Source organism: Pseudophryne corroboree, chromosome 7 (assembly GCF_028390025.1).
Source record: "Pseudophryne corroboree isolate aPseCor3 chromosome 7, aPseCor3.hap2, whole genome shotgun sequence".
Classification (NCBI taxonomy): domain Eukaryota; kingdom Metazoa; phylum Chordata; class Amphibia; order Anura; family Myobatrachidae; genus Pseudophryne; species Pseudophryne corroboree.
The window spans coordinates 130,636,561-130,654,036 of NC_086450.1; the positions used below are offsets into that span (position 1 = coordinate 130,636,561).

At 48.4% G+C, this 17,476-nt stretch overlaps 1 protein-coding gene across 1 annotated transcript in view; it reads right to left on the bottom strand.

Annotated features, from left to right (window-relative positions):
• PSMD14 (proteasome 26S subunit, non-ATPase 14) overlaps positions 1-17,476 on the bottom strand; it is a 305,697-nt gene that overhangs the window by 256,812 nt on the left and 31,409 nt on the right. The window lies entirely within an intron of this gene.

Consider the following 17,476-nt stretch of genomic DNA (forward strand, 5'->3'; position numbering starts at 1 on the left):
TTTTCAGCACGTTTTTTTGTGCCGACAAAGCCACCTCGGCTTATAATCGAGTATATACGGTATTTGGATATGGGATACTCAACCTGTATATAAGAATAAGGTTGTAGCACTTTAACTATAGTATTAAACCTTTTATAAAACAATAGTAAGAACGAGGAAACCATTTACAGCAGTTAAGGTGGATAAAATCAAACGAGCCTTAATAATTACAATGTATTGTTACGGTAACTACAGAAACCGCCTGCAAGAGGCTTATATTTGTTGTATTAGAAGACACCAATTTTTTTTCAATAAAGCACTTTGTTAAATAAAAAATAAGAATTTACTTACCGATAATTCTATTTCTCGTAGTCCGTAGTGGATGCTGGGAACTCCGTAAGGACCATGGGGAATAGCGGCTCCGCAGGAGTCTGGGCACATCTAAAGAAAGCTTTAGGATCACCTGGTGTGCACTGGCTCCTCCCCCTATGACCCTCCTCCAAGCCTCAGTTAGGATACTGTGCCCGGACGAGCGTATACAATAAGGAAGGATTTTGAATCCCGGGTAAGACTCATACCAGCCACACCAATCACACTGTACAACTTGTGATCTGAACCCAGTTAACAGCATGATAATAGAGGAGCCTCTAGAAAAGATGGCTCACTACAGCAATAACCCGAATTTTTTGGTAACAATAATTATGTACCAGTATTGCAGACAATCCGCACTTGGGATGGGCGCCCAGCATCCACTACGGACTACGAGAAATAGAATTATCGGTAAGTAAATTCTTATTTTCTCTGACGTCCTAGTGGATGCTGGGAACTCCGTAAGGACCATGGGGATTATACCAAAGCTCCCAAAACGGGCGGGAGAGTGCGGATGACTCTGCAGCACTCAATGAGAGAACTCCCGGTCCTCCTCAGCCAGGGTATCAAATTTGTAGAATTTTACAAACGTATTTGCTCCTGACCAAGTAACTGCTCGGCAAAGTTGTAAAGCCGAGACCCCTTGGCAGCTGCCCAAGATGAGCCCACCTTCCTTGTGGAGTGGGCATTTACAGATTTTTGGCTGTAGCAGGCCTGCCACAGAATGTGCAAGCTGAATTGTACTACAAATCCAACGAGCAATAGTCTGCTTAGAAGCAGGAGCACCCAGCTAGTTGGGTGCATACAGGATAAACAGCAAGTCAGATTTCCTGACTCCAGCCGTCCTGGAAACATATATTTTCCGGGTCCTGACAACGTCTAGCAACTTGGAGTCCCCCAAGTCCCTAGTAGCCGCAGGCACCACAATAGGTTTGGTTCAGGTGAACGCTGAAACCACCTTAGGGAGAAACTGAGGACGAGTCCTCAATTCCGCCCTGTCCGAATGGAAACTCAGATAAGGGCTTTTACAGGATAAAGCCACCAATTCTGACACGCGCCTGGCCCAGGCCATAGCCAACAGCATGACCACTTTTCCTGTGAGATATTTTAACTCCACAGATTTAAGTGGATCAAACCAATGTGACTTTTGGAACCCAAAAACCACCTTGAGATCCCAAAGTGCCACTGAAGGCACAAAAGGAGTCTGTATATGCAGTACCCCTTTAACAAACGTCTGAACTTCAGGGACTGAAGCTAGTTCTTTTTTGGAAGAAAATCGACAGAGCCGAAATTTGAACATTAATGGACCCTAATTTCAGGCCCATAGATACTCCTGTTTGCAGGAAATGTAGGAAACGACCCAGTTGAATTTCCTCCGTCGAGCCTTACTGGCCTCGCACCACGCAACATATTTTCGCCAAATGCGGTGATAATGTTTTTCGGTTACATCCTTCCCGGCCTTGATCAGGATAGGGATGACTTCATCCGGAATGCCTTTTTTCTTCAGGATCCGGCGTTCAACCGCCATGCCGTCAACGCAGCCGCGGCAAGTCTTGGAACAGACAAGGTCCCCGCTGAAGCAGGTCCCTTCTTAGAGGTAGAGGCCACGGATCCTCCGTGAGCATCTCTTGAAGTTCCGGTTACCAAGTCCTCCTTGGCCAATCCGGAGCCACTAATATAGTGCTTACTCCTCTCCATCTTATCAATCTCAGTACCTTGGGTATGAGAGGCAGAGGAGGGAACCCATACACTGATTGGTACACCCACGGTGTTACCAGAGCATCTACAGCTATTGCCTGAGGGTCCCTTGACCTGGCGCAATACCTGTCGAGTTTTTCCCAACGGTTTATAATCATGTGGAAGACTTCTGGGTGAAGTCCCTACTCTCCCGGGTGGAGGTCGTGCTGAGGAAATCTGCTTCCCAGTTGTCCACTCCCGGAATGAAAACTGCTGACAGTGCTATCACATGGTTTTTCGCCCAGCGAAGAATCCTTGCAGCTTCTGCCATTGCCCTCCTGCTTCTTGTGGCACCCTGTCTGTTTACGTGGGTGACTGCCGTAATGTTGCCCGACTGGAACAACACCGGCTGACCTTGAAGCAGAGGTCTTGCTAAACTTAGAGCATTGTAAATGGCCCTTAGCTTCAGGATATTTATGTGAAGTGATGTCTCCAGGCTTGACCATAAGCCCTGGATATTCCTTCCATGTGTGACTGCTCCCCAGCCTCGCAGGCTGGCATCCGTGGTCACCAGGATCCAGTCCTGAATGCCGAATCTGCGGCCCTCTAGAAGATGAGCACTCTGCAACCACCACAGGAGGGATACCCTTGTCCCTGGTGACAGGGTTATCCGCTGATGCATCTGAAGATGCGACCCGGACCATTTGTCCAGTAGGTTCCACTGGAAAGTCTTGCGTGGAATCTGCCGAATGGGATTGCTTCGTAGGAAGCCACCATTTTTACCCAGAACCCTTGTGCATTGATGCACTGAGACTTGGTTTGGTTTTAGGAGGTTCCTGACTAGCTCACTCCCTGGCTTTTTCCTCCGGGAGAAACACCTTCTTTCTGGACTGTGTCCAGGATCATCCCTAGGAACAGAAGACAAGTCGTCGGAACCAGCTGCGAATCTGGAATATTGAGAATCCAATCGTGCTGCCGCAACACTACCTGAGATAGTGCTACACCGATCTCCAACTGTTCCCTGGATCTTACCCTTATCAGGGAATCGTCCAAGTAAAGGATAACTAAAAATTCCCTTCCTTTGAAGGAATATCATTACTTCAGTAAAGACCCGGGGTGCCGTGGACCCTCCCTACGGCAGCGTCTGAACTGATAGTGACAGTTCTGTACCATAACCTGAGATACCCTTGGTGAGAAGGGTAAATTTTGACATGAAGGTAAGCATCCTTGATGTCCCGAGACATCATGTAGTCCCCTTCTTCCAGGTTTGCAATCACTGCTCTGAGTGACTCAATTTTGAATTTGAACCTCTGTATGTAAGTGTTCAAAGATTTTAGATTTTAAAATCGGTCTCACCGAGCCGTCTGGCTTCGGTACCACAATAGTGTGGAATAATACCCCGTTCCCTGTTGCAGGAGGGGTACCTTAATTATCACCTGCTGGGAATACAGCTTGTGAATGGCTTCCAAAACTGCCTCCCTGTCAGCGGGAGACGTCGGTAAAACAGACTTTTTGGAAACGGCGAGGGGAATACGTCTCGAATTCCAATTTTGTACCCCTGAGATAACACCTGAAGGATCCCGGGGTCTACTTGCGAGTGAGCCCACTGCGCACTGAAATTCACTGAGAACGGGCCCCCACCGTGCCTGAACTTGTAAAGCCCTAGCGTCATACTGAGGGCTTGGCAGAGGCGGAAAAGGGTTTCTGTTCCTGGGAACTGGCTGATCTCTGCAGCGATTTTCCTCTCCCTCTGTCACGAGCAGAAAAGAGGAACCCTTTTGTCCGCTTGCCAACCAGGACTGCGCCTGATAATACGGCGTCTTATTTTGAGAGGCGACCTAGGGTACATCCCCTTTTTTTAAGGCAATACTTCCAAATGCCGTTTGGAATCCCTGACCACTTTACTGGTAGAATACAACGCACTTAGACTTGATGCCAGTCGGCAAATATTCCGCTGTGCATCATGCATATATAGAAATGCATCTTTTAATTGCTCTATAGGCAATAATATACTGTCCTTATCTAGGATATCAATATTTCCAGTCAGGGAATCCGACCACGCCAACCCAGCACTGCACATCCAGGCTGAGGCGATTGCTGGTCGCAGTATAACACTAGTATGTGTGTAAATACATTTTAGGATACCCTCCTGCTTTTTATCAGCAGGATCCTTAAGGGCGGCCATCTCAAGAGAGGGTAGAGCCCTTGTTCTTACAAGCGTGTGAGCGCCTTATCCCCTGTAGGGGGTGTTTCCCAACGCACCCTAACCTCTGGCGGGAAAAGGTATACTGCCAATAACTTTTTAGAATTATCAATTGTTATCGGGGGGAAACCCACGCATCATCACACACCTCATTTTATTTTTCAGATTTAGGAAAACTACAGGAAGTTTTTCCTCACCAAACATAATACCCCTTTTTTTGGTGGTATTCATATTATCAGAAAAGTGTAAACATTTTCCATTGCATCAATCATGCAATGAGTGGCCCTATTGGAAATCACGGTTGTCTCTTCACCGTCGACACAGGAGTCAGTATCCGTGTCGGCGTCTGTATCTGAGGTAACGGGCGCTTTAGAGCCCCTGTATGAGACGTCTGGACATGCACAAGCTGAGTAGCCGGCTATCTCATGTCAACCACTGTCTTTTATACAAAGCTGACACTGTCACGCAATTTCAACAGTACATCCACTCAGGTGTCGACCCCCTAGGGGGTGATAACACTATTACAGACACTCTACTCCGTCTCCACATCATTTTTCTCCTCATACATGTCGACACAAACGTACCAACACACAGCACACACACAGGGAATGCTCTGATAGAGGACAGGACCCACTAGCCCTTTGGGGAGACAGAGGGAGAGTTTGCCAGCACACACCAGAGCGCTATATATATATATATATATATATATATATATATATATATATATAGGGATAACCTTATATAAGTGTTTTTCCCTTTATAGCTGCTGTATTGTTTATACTGCGCCTAATTTGTGCCCCCCTCTCTTTTTTAACCCCTTTCTGTAGTGTAGTGACTGCAGGGGAGAGCCAGGGAGCTTCCCTCCAACTGAGCTGTGAGGGAAAATGGCGCCAGTGTGCTGAGGAGATAGGCTCCGTCCCTTTCTCGGCGTCCTTATCATCCGTTTTTCTGTATGTTTTGGCAGGGGTTAAATGCATCCATATAGCCCAGGAGTTATATGTGATGCATTTATTTTAGCCATATAAGGTTTTTATCGATTTATTGCGTCTCAGGGCGCTGCCCCCCCAGCGCCCTGCACCCTCAGTGACCGGAGTGTGAAGTGTGCTGAGAGCAATGGCGCACAGCTGCGGTGCTGTGCGCTACCTTATCTGAAGACAGGATCGTCTTCTGCCGCCGATTTCACCGGACCTCTTCGCTCTTCTGGCTCTGTAAGGGGGCCGGCGGCGCGGCTCCGGGACCCATCCAGGCTGAACCTGTGATCGTCCCTCTGGAGCTAATGTCCAGTAGCCTAAGAAACCCGATCCACTCTGCACGCAGGTGAGTCCGTTTCTTCTCCCCTTAGTCCCACGATGCAGTGAGCCTGTTGCCAGCAGGTCTCACTGAAAATAATAAACCTAAACTAAAACTTTCACAAAGAGCTCAGGAGAGCCCCTAGTGTGCACCCTTCTCGTCGGGCACAGAAATCTAACTGAGGCTTGGAGGAGGGTCATAGGGGGAGGAGCCAGTGCACACCAGGTGATCCTAAAGCTTTCTTTAGATGTGCCCAGACTCCTGCGGAGCCGCTATTCCCCATGGTCCTTACGGAGTTCCCAGCATCCACTAGGACGTCAGAGAAAAATATAAAAAGACACCAGATAGGAACGCCAAGGACTATTCTGTGGGGACTTTGCCACTTTTGTGGAATTAAATGGGATGCACCAACTCCATGCACTAAACTGTATTTGATGTAATCAGCAATGACAAACTAAACAGCAGGTGTTCTGGGTGGAAGACTGGATAACAAATGGAAAATAAGAATTTACTTACCGATAATTCTATTTCTCGTAGTCCGTAGTGGATGCTGGGAACTCCGTAAGGACCATGGGGAATAGCGGCTCCGCAGGAGACTGGGCACATCTAAAGAAAGCTTTAGGATCACCTGGTGTGCACTGGCTCCTCCCCTATGACCCTCCTCCAAGCCTCAGTTAGGATACTGTGCCCGGACGAGCGTACACAATAAGGAAGGATATTGAATCCCGGGTAAGACTCATACCAGCCACACTGTACAACTTGTGATCTGAACCCAGTTAACAGCATGATAATAGAGGAGCCTCTAGAAAAGATGGCTCACTACAACAATAACCCGAATTTTTTGGTAACAATAATTATGTACCAGTATTGCAGACAATCCGCACTTGGGATGGGCGCCCAGCATCCACTACGGACTACGAGAAATAGAATTATCGGTAAGTAAATTCTTATTTTCTCTGACGTCCTAGTGGATGCTGGGAACTCCGTAAGGACCATGGGGATTATACCAAAGCTCCCAAACGGGCGGGAGAGTGCGGATGACTCTGCAGCACCGAATGAGAGAACTCCAGGTCCTCCTCAGCCAAGATATCAACTTTGTAGAATTTTACAAACGTATTTGCTCTTGACCAAGTAACTGCTCGGCAAAGTTGTAAAGCCGAGACCCCTCGGGCAGCTGCCCAAGATGAGCCCACCTTCCTTGTGGAGTGGGCATTTTAAGATTTTTGGCTGTGGCAGGCCTGCCACAGAATGTGCAAGCTGAATTGTACTACAAATCCAACGAGCAATCGTCTGCTTAGAAGCAGGAGCACCCAGTTTGTTGGGTGCATACAGGATAAACAGCGAGTCAGATTTTCTGACTCCAGCCGTCCTGGAAACATGTATTTTCAGGGTCCTGACCACGTCAAGCAACTTGGAATCCTCCAAGTCCTTAGTAGCAGCAGGTACCACAATAGGTTGGTTCATGTGAAATGCAGAAACCACCTTAGGTAGAAAATTTGAGGACGAGTCCTCAATTCTGCCCTTTCAGAATGAAATATTAAGTAAGGGCTTCTATATGATAAAGCCGCCAATTCTGACACCCGCCTGGCTGAAACCAGGGCTAACTCGTCACTTCCATGTGAGATATTTTAAGTCCACAGTGGTGAGTGGTTCAAACCAATGTGACTTTAGGAAACTCAACACAACATTGAGATCCCCAAGGTGCCACTGGAGGCACAAAAGGACTGTATATGCAGTACCCCTTTTACAAATGTCTGAACTTCAGGCACTGAAGCCAGTTCTTTTTGGAAGAAAATCGACAGGGCCGAAATTTGAACCTTAATGGACCCTAATTTTAGGCCCATAGACAGTCCTGTTTGCAGGAAATGGAGGAAACGACCCAGTTGAAATTCCTCTGTAGGGGCCTTCTTGGCCTCACTCCACGCAACATATTTTCGCCAAATGCGGTGATAATGTTTTGCGGTTACGTCTTTCCTGGCCTTGACCAGGGTAGGGATCTTCAGGATCCGGCGTTCAACCGCCATGCCGTCAAACGCAGCCGCGGTAAGTCTTGGAACAGACAAGGCCCCTGCTGGAGCAGGTCCTTTCTTAGAGGTAGAGGCCACGGTTCGTCCGTGAGCATCTCTTGAAGTTCCGGATACCAAGTCCTTCTTGGCCAATCCGGAACCACGAGTATAGTTCTTACTCCTCTCCTTCTTATGATTCTCAGTACTTTTGGTACGAGGGGCAGAGGAGGGAACACATACACTGACTGGTACACCCACGGTGTTACCAGAGCGTCCACCGCTATTGCCTGAGGGTCCCTTGACCTGGCGCAATATCTGTCTAGTTTTTTGTTTAGACGGGACGCCATTATGTCCACCTTTTGTTTTTCCCAACGGTTTACAATCAGGTGGAAGACTTCTGGGTGAAGTCCCCACTCTCCCGGGTGAAGGTCGTGTCTGCTGAGGAAGTCTGCTTCCCAGTTGTCCACTCCCGGAATGAACACTGCTGACAGTGCTATCACATGATTTTCCGCCCAGCGAAAATCCTTGCAGCTTCTGCCATTGCCCTCCTGCTTCTCGTGCCGCCCTGTCTGTTTACGTGGGCGACTGACGTGATGTTGTCCGATTGGATCAATACCGCCTGACCCTGAAGCAGGGGTTTCGCTTGACTTAGGGCATTGTAAATGGCCCTTAGTTCCAGAATGTTTATATGAAGAGATGTCTCCAGGCTTGACCATAAGCCCTGGAAATTCCTTCCCTGTGTGACTGCTCCCCAGCCTCGAGTGCTGGCATCCATGGCCACCAGGACCCATCCCGAATGCCGAATCTGCGGCCCTCTAGAAGATGAGCACTCTGCAACCACCACAGGAGGGATACCCTTGTCCCTGGTGACAGGGTTATCCGCTGAAGCATCTGAAGATGCGACCCGGACCATTTGTCCAGAAGGTTCCACTGTGCGTGGAATCTGCCGAATGGGATTGCTTCGTAGGAAGCCACCATTTTTACCCAGAACCCATGTGCATTGATGCACTGAGACTTGGTTCGGTTTTTGGAGGTTCCTGACTAGCTCGGATAACTCCCTGGCTTTCTCCTCCGGGAGAAGCACCTTCTTTCTGGACTATGTCCAGAATCATCCCTAGGAACAGAAGACAAGTCGTCGGAACCAGCTGTGATTTTGGAATATTGAAAATCCAATCGTGCTGCCGCAACACTACCTGATATAGTGCTACACCGATCTCCAACTGTTCCCTGGATCTTACCCTTATCAGGGAATCGTCCAAGTAAAGGATAACTAAAATTCCCTTCCTTCGAAGGAATATCATCATTTCGGTCATTACTTCAGTAAAGACCCGGGGTGCCGTGGACCATCCCTACGGCAGCGTCCGAACTGATACAGTTCTGTACCATAACCTGAAATACCCTTGGTGAGAAGGGTAAATTTTGACATGAAGGTAAGCCTCCTTGATGTCCCGAGACATCATGTAGTGCCCTTCTTCCAGGTTTGCAATCACTGCTCTGAGTGAATCAATTTTGAATTTGAACCTCTGTATGCAAGTGTTCAAAGATTTTAGATTTTAGATTTTAAAATCGGTCTCACCGAGCCGTCTGGCTTCGGTACCACAATAGTGTGGAATAATACCCCGTTCCCTGTTGCAGGAGGGGTACCTTGATTATCACCTGCTGGGAATACAGCTTGTGAATGGCTTCCAAAACTGCCTCCCTGTCAGCGGGAGACGTCGGTAAAACAGACTTTTGGAAACGGCGAGGGGAATACGTCTCGAATTCCAATTTGTACCCCTGAAATATTATCTGAAGGATCCAGGGGTCTACTTGCGAGTGAGCCCACTGCGCACTGAAATTCATTGAGAACGGGACCCCACCGTGCCTGAACTTGTAAAGCCCTAGCGTCATACTGAGGGCTTGGCAGCGGCGGAAAAGGGTTTCTGTTCCTTGGAACTGGCTGATCTCTGCAGCCATTTTCCTCTCCCTCTGTCACGAGCAGAAAAGAGGAACCCTTTTGTCCGCCTGCCAACCAGGACTGCGCCTGATAATACGGCGTCTTATTTTGAGAGGCGACCTGGGGTACATCCCCTCTTTTAAGGCAATACTTCCAAATGCCGTTTGGAATCCGCATCACCTGACCACTTTACTGGAATAATTGGACAACGCACTTATACTTGATGCCAGTCGGCAAATATTCCGCTGTGCATCCTGCATATATAGAAATGCATCTTTTAATTGCTCTATAGGCAATAATATACTGTCCTTATCTAGGATATCATATTTCCAGTCAGGGAATCCGACCACGCCAACCCAGCACTGCACATCCAGGCTGAGGCGATTGCTGGTCGCAGTATAACACCAGTATGTGTGTAATTACATTTTAGGATACGCTCCTGCTTTCTATCAGCAGGATCCTTAAGGGCGGCCATCTCAGGAGAGGGTAGAGCCCTTGTTTTTACAAGCGTGTGAGCGCTTTATCCACCCTAGGGGGTGTTTCCCAACGCACCCTAACCTCTGGCGGGAAAAGGTATACTGCCAATAACTTTTTAGAAAATATCAATTGTTATCGGGGGGAAACCCACGCATAATCACACACCTCATTTTATTTCTCAGATTCAGGAAAATAAGAATTTACTTACCGATAATTCTATTTCTCGGAGTCCGTAGTGGATGCTGGGGTTCCTGAAAGGACCATGGGGAATAGCGGCTCCGCAGGAGACAGGGCACAAAAAAGTAAAGCTTTACTAGGTCAGGTGGTGTGCACTGGCTCCTCCCCCTATGACCCTCCTCCAGACTCCAGTTAGGTACTGTGCCCGGACGAGCATACACAATAAGGGAGGCATTTTGAATCCCGGGTAAGACTCATACCAGCCACACCAATCACACCGTACAACTTGTGATCTAAACCCAGTTAACAGTATGACAACAGAAAGGGCCTCTTAAAGATGGCTCCTTAACAATAACCCGAATTAGTTAACAATAACTATGTACAAGTATTGCAGATAATCCGCACTTGGGATGGGCGCCCAGCATCCACTACGGACTCCGAGAAATAGAATTATCGGTAAGTAAATTCTTATTTTCTCTATCGTCCTAAGTGGATGCTGGGGTTCCTGAAAGGACCATGGGGATTATACCAAAGCTCCCAAACGGGCGGGAGAGTGCGGATGACTCTGCAGCACCGAATGAGAGAACTCCAGGTCCTCCTTTGCCAGGGTATCAAATTTGTAAAATTTTACAAACGTGTTCTCCCCCGACCACGTAGCTGCTCGGCAGAGTTGTAATGCCGAGACCCCTCGGGCAGCCGCCCAAGATGAGCCCACCTTCCTTGTGGAGTGGGCTTTTACAGTTTTAGGCTGTGGCAGGCCTGCCACAGAATGTGCAAGTTGAATTGTGTTACAAATCCAACGAGCAATCGACTGCTTAGAAGCAGGTGCGCCCAACTTGTTGGGTGCATACAATATAAACAGCGAGTCAGATTTTCTGACTCCAGCCGTCCTTGCAATGTATATTTTTAAGGCTCTGACAACGTCCAACAACTTGGAGTCCTCCAAGTCGCTAGTGGCCGCAGGCACCACAATAGGTTGGTTCAGATGAAATGCTGATACCACTTTAGGGAGAAAATGCGGATGAGTCCGCAGTTCTGCCCTATCCGAATGGAAGATTAGATAAGGACTTTTATAAGATAAAGCCGCCAATTCAGATACTCTCCTGGCAGAGGCCAGGGCTAGTAACATAGTCACTTTCAATGTGAGATATTTCAAATCCACCTTTTTCAATGGTTCAAACCAATGGGATTTGAGGAAATCTAAAACTACATTTAGATCCCACGGTGCCACCGGAGGCACCACAGGAGGCTGTATATGCAGTACTCCCTTGACAAAAGTCTGGACCTCAGGGACAGAGGCCAATTCTTTTTGGAAGAATATTGACAGGGCCGAAATTTGAACCTTAATGGATCCCAATTTGAGACCCATAGATAATCCTGATTGCAGGAAATGTAGGAAACGACCCAGTTGGAATTCCTCCGTCGGAACCTTCCGATCCTCGCACCACGCTACATATTTTCGCCAAATGCGGTGATAATGTTTCACGGTGACTTCCTTCCGTGCCTTAATCAAGGTAGGAATGACTTCTTCTGGAATGCCTTTCCCTTTTAGGATCTGGCGTTCAACCGCCATGCCGTCAAACGCAGCCGCGGTAAGTCTTGAAAAAGACAGGGACCCTGCTGTAGCAGGTCCCTTCTCAGAGGTAGAGGCCACGGTTCGTCCGTGAGCATCTCTTGAAGTTCCGGATACCAAGTCCTTCTCGGCCAATCCGGAACCACTAGTATTGTTCTTACTCTTCTTTGCCGTATGATCTTCAATACCTTTGGTATGAGCGGCAGAGGAGGAAACACATACACTGACTGGTACACCCAAGGAGTTACCAGTGCGTCCACAGCTATTGCCTGTGGATCTCTTGACCTGGCGCAATATTTGTCCAGTTTCTTGTTGAGGCGAGACGCCATCATGTCTACAATTGGTCTTTCCCAACGGTCTATTAACATGTTGAAGACTTCTGGATGTAGACCCCACTCTCCCGGATGAAGATCGTGTCTGCTGAGGAAGTCTGCTTCCCAGTTGTCCACGCCCGGGATGAACACTGCTGACAGTGCTATCACGTGATTCTCCGCCCAGCGAAGAATCTTGGCAGCTTCTGCCATTGCACTCCTGCTTCTTGTGCCGCCCTGCCTGTTTACATGGGCGACCGCCGTGATGTTGTCCGACTGAATCAACACCGGCTTTCCTTGCAGGAGAAGTTCCGCCTGGCTTAGAGCATTGTAGATTGCTCTTAGTTCCAGAATGTTTATGTGAAGAGACTTTTCCAGACTCGTCCATACTCCCTGGAAGTTTCTTCCTTGTGTGACTGCTCCCCAGCCTCTCAGGCTGGCGTCCGTGGTCACCAGGATCCAATCCTGAATGCCGAATCTGCGGCCTTCTAATAGGTGAGCCTTCTGCAACCACCACAGAAGTGACACCCTTGTCTTTGGTGACAGGGTTATTCGCAGGTGCATCTGCAGATGCGACCCTGACCATTTGTCCAACAGATCCCTTTGGAATATTCTTGCATGGAATCTGCCGAATGGAATTGCTTCGTAAGAAGCCACCATTTTTCCCAGGACTCTTGTGCATTGATGTACTGACACTTTTCCTGGTTTTAGGAGGTTCCTGACCAGATCGGATAACTCCTTGGCTTTTTCCTCTGGAAGGAAAACCTTTTTCTGAACCGTGTCCAGAATCATTCCTAGGAACAGCAGACGAGTTGTCGGGATTAAATGGGATTTTGGAATATTCAGAATCCACCCGTGTTGTCTTAGCACCTCTTGAGATAGTGCTAAAGCTGTCTCCAGCTGTTCTCTGGACCTTGCCCTTATTAGGAGATCGTCCAAGTATGGGATAACTAATACGCCTTTTCTTCGAAGAAGAATCATCATCTCGGCCATTACCTTGGTAAAGACCCGAGGCGCCGTGGACAATCCGAACGGCAGCGTCTGAAACTGATAGTGACAGTTTTGAACAATGAACCTGAGGTACCCCTGGTGTGCGGGGTAAATCGGAACGTGTAGATACGCATCCTTGATGTCCAAGGATACCATAAAGTCCCCTTCTTCCAGGTTCGCTATCACTGCTCTGAGTGACTCCATCTTGAACTTGAACTTTTTTATGTAGAGGTTCAAGGACTTCAGATTTAGAATAGGCCTTACCGAGCCATCCGGCTTCGGTACCACAAATAGAGTGGAATAATACCCCTTTCCTTGTTGTAATAGGGGTACTTTGACTATCACCTGCTGAGCGTACAGCTTGTGAATGGCTTCCAACACCCTCTCCCTTTCGGAAGAGACGGTTGGTAAGGCAGACTTCAGGAAACGATGAGGAGGATCCGTCTCTAATTCCAACCTGTACCCCTGAGATATTATCTGCAGGATCCAGGGGTCTACCTGCGAGTGAGCCCACTGCGCGCTGTAATTTTTGAGACGGCCCCCCACTGTCCCCGAGTCCGCTTGAGAGGCCCCAGCGTCATGCTGAGGTTTTTGCAGGAGCCGGGGAGGGCTTCTGTTCCTGGGAAGGAGCTGCCTGTTGGTGTCTCTTCCCTCTTCCTCTGCCTCGTGGCAGGTACGACAAGCCCTTTGCTCTCTTATTTTTGTAGGAGCGAAAAGGCTGCGGTTGAAAAGTCGGTGCCTTTCTCTGTTGGGGAGTGACTTGAGGTAAAAAAGTGGATTTCCCGGCAGTAGCCGTGGCCACCAAGTCTGATAGACCAACTCCAAATAACTCCTCCCCTTTATACGGCAAAACCTCCATGTGACGTTTTGAATCCGCATCGCCTGTCCACTGTCGTGTCCATAAGGCTCTTCTGGCTGAAATGGACATAGCACTCACCCGAGATGCCAGTGTGCAAATATCCCTCTGTGCATCACGCATATAGATAAATGCATCCTTTATTTGTTCTAACGACAGTAAAACATTGTCCCTATCTAGGGTATCAATATTTTCAATCAGGGATTCTGACCAAACTACTCCAGCACTGCACATCCAGGCAGTTGCTATAGCTGGTCGTAGTATAACACCTGCATGTGTGTATATATTCTTTTGAATAACTTCCATCTTTCTATCTGATGGATCCTTAAGTGCGGCCGTCTCAGGAGAGGGTAACGCCACTTGTTTGGATAAGCGTGTGAGCGCCTTGTCCACCTTAGGGGGTGTTTCCCAGCGCGCCCTAACCTCTGGCGGGAAAGGGTATAATGCCAATAACTTTTTTGAAATTATCAACTTTTTATCAGGAGCAACCCACGCTTCATCACACACGTCATTTAATTCTTCTGATTCAGGAAAAACTGTTTGTAGTTTTTTCACACCATACATAATACCCTGTTTTACGGTATCTGTAGTATCAGCTAAATGTAACGTCTCCTTCATTGCCAAAATCATATAACGTGTGGCCCTACTGGAAAATACGTTTGAATTTCTACCGTCGTCACTGGAATCAGTGCCCGTGTCTGGGTCTGTGTCGACCGACTGAGGCAAAGGGCGTTTTACAGCCCCTGACGGTGTTTGAGGCGCCTGGACAGGCATTAATTGATTGTCCGGCCGCCTCATGTCCTCAACTGACTGTTTAAGGGAAGATAAACCATCACGTAATTCCACAAATAAAGGCATCCATTCTGGTGTCGACCCCCTGGGGGGTGACATCTGCATATTTGGCAATTGCTCCGCCTCCACACCAATATCGTCCTCATACATGTCGACACCACGTACCGACACACACCGCAAACTCACAGGGAATGCTCTAATGAAGACAGGACCCACTAGCCCTTTTGGGGAGACAGAGGGAGAGTCTGCCAGCACACACCACAAAGCGCTATATATACAAGGGATATCCTTATATTAAGTGCTCCCTTATAGCTGCTTTAATATATATATATATAGCCATTAATGTGCCCCCCCTCTCTGTTTTACCCTGTTTCTGTAGTGCAGTGCAGGGGAGAGACCTGGGAGCCGTTCTGACCAGCGGAGCTGTGACAGAAAATGGCGCCGTGTGCTGAGGAGATAGGCCCCGCCCCTTTTTCGGCGGGTTCTTCTCCCGCTATTTTTCCAGTCAGGCAGGGGTTAAATATCTCCATATAGCCCCTATGGGCTATATGTGAGGTATTTTTAGCCTTGTATAAGGTTTATATTTGCCTCTCAGAGCGCCCCCCCCCAGCGCTCTGCACCCTCAGTGACTGCCCAGTGAAGTGTGCTGAGAGGAAAATGGCGCACAGCTGCAGTGCTGTGCGCTACCTTATGAAGACTGAGGAGTCTTCAGCCGCCGGTTTCCGGACCTCTTCACGCTTCAGCATCTGCAAGGGGGTCGGCGGCGCGGCTCCGGGACCGGACTCCACGGCTGGGCCTGTGTTCGATCCCTCTGGAGCTAATGGTGTCCAGTAGCCAAGCAGCAAATCCACTCTGCATGCAGGTGAGTTTACTACTTTCCCCCTAAGTCCCACGTTGCAGTGATCCTGTTGCCAGCAGGACTCACTGTAAAGAAAAAAACCTAAACTAAACTTTCTCTAAGCAGCTCTTTAGGAGAGCCACCTAGATTGCACCCTTCTCGTTCGGGCACAAAATCTAACTGGAGTCTGGAGGAGGGTCATAGGGGGAGGAGCCAGTGCACACCACCTGACCTAGTAAAGCTTTACTTTTTTGTGCCCTGTCTCCTGCGGAGCCGCTATTCCCCATGGTCCTTTCAGGAACCCCAGCATCCACTTAGGACGATAGAGAAAACTACAGGAAGTTTTTCCTCACCAAACATAATACCCCTTTTTTTTTGGTGGTATTCATATTATCAGAAAAGTGTAAACTTTTTCCATTGCCTCAATCATGCAATGTGTGGCCCTATTGGAAATCACGGTTGTCTCTTCACCGTCGACACAGGAGTCAGTACCCCTCTCGGCGTCTGTATCTGAGGTAACGGGCGCTTTAGGGCCCCTGTATGAGACGTCTGGACATGCACAAGCTGAGTAGCCGGCTGTCTCATGTCAACCACTGTCTTTTATACAAAGCTGACACTGTCACGCAATTTCAACAGTACATCCACTCAGGTGTCGACCCCCTAGGGGGTGACAACACTATTTCAGACACTCTACTCCGTCTCCTCATCATTTTTCTCCTCATACATGTCGACACCAACGTACCGAAACACAGCACACACACAGGGAATGCTCTGATAGAGGACAGGACCCCACTAGCCCTTTGGGGAGACAGAGGGAGAGTTTGCCAGCACACACCAGAGCGCTATATATATATATATACAGGGATAACCTTATATAAGTGTTTTTCCCTTTATAGCTGCTGTATTGTTATATACTGCGCCTAATTTGTGCCCCCCTCTCTTTTTTAACCCCTTTCTGTAGTGTAGTGACTGCAGGGGAGAGCCAGGGAGCTTCCCTCCAACTGAGCTGTGAGGGAAAATGGCGCCAGTGTGCTGAGGAGATAGGCTCCGTCCCTTTCTCGGCGTCCTTATCATCCTTTTTCTGTATGTTTTGGCAGGGGTTAAATGCATCCATATAGCCCAGGAGTTATATGTGATGCATTTATTTTAGCCATATAAGGTTTTTTTATCGATTTATTGCGTCTCAGGGCGCTGCCCCCCCCCAGCGCCCTGCACCCTCAGTGACCGGAGTGTGAAGTGTGCCGAGAGCAATGGCGCACAGCTGCGGTGCTGTGCGCTACCTTATCTGAAGACAGGATCGTCTTCTGCCGCCGATTTTTCCGGACCTCTTCGCTCTTCTGGCTCTGTAAGGGGGACGGCGGCGCGGCTCCGGTGACCCATCCAGGCTGAACCTGTGATCGTCCCTCTGGAGCTAATGTCCAGTAGCCTAAGAAGCCCAATCCACTCTGCACGCAGGTGAGTTCGCTTCTTCTCCCCTTAGTCCCTCGATGCAGTGAGCCTGTTGCCAGCAGGTCTCACTGAAAATAATAAACCTAAACTAAAACTTTCACAAAGAGCTCAGGAGAGCCCCTAGTGTGCACCCTTCTCGTCGGGCACAGAAATCTAACTGAGGCTTGGAGGAGGGTCATAGGGGGAGGAGCCAGTGCACACCAGGTGATCCTAAAGCTTTCTTTAGATGTGCCCAGTCTCCTGCGGAGCCGCTATTCCCCATGGTCCTTACGGAGTTCCCAGCATCCACTAGGACGTCAGAGAAAAGGCATTAATAGCCCTGGCTTGGAGTGCCACATCTTAGGATATACAGTCAACAAGTTATCTCCAATTTCCCTATTTGTATCAGACTGTCTCCCAGAAAGCTCTGATTTCCTGAAACACATCAAACCTCCCTCCAAGTTCTCTAATTTCCCTATTTGCATCTTTGTCATCTGTAAACAGCATAACCTTGTATCCATTTCTGACCCAAGTTTAATTCCAGTTGTTATATAAATAAAGCTTTGACTTCAAA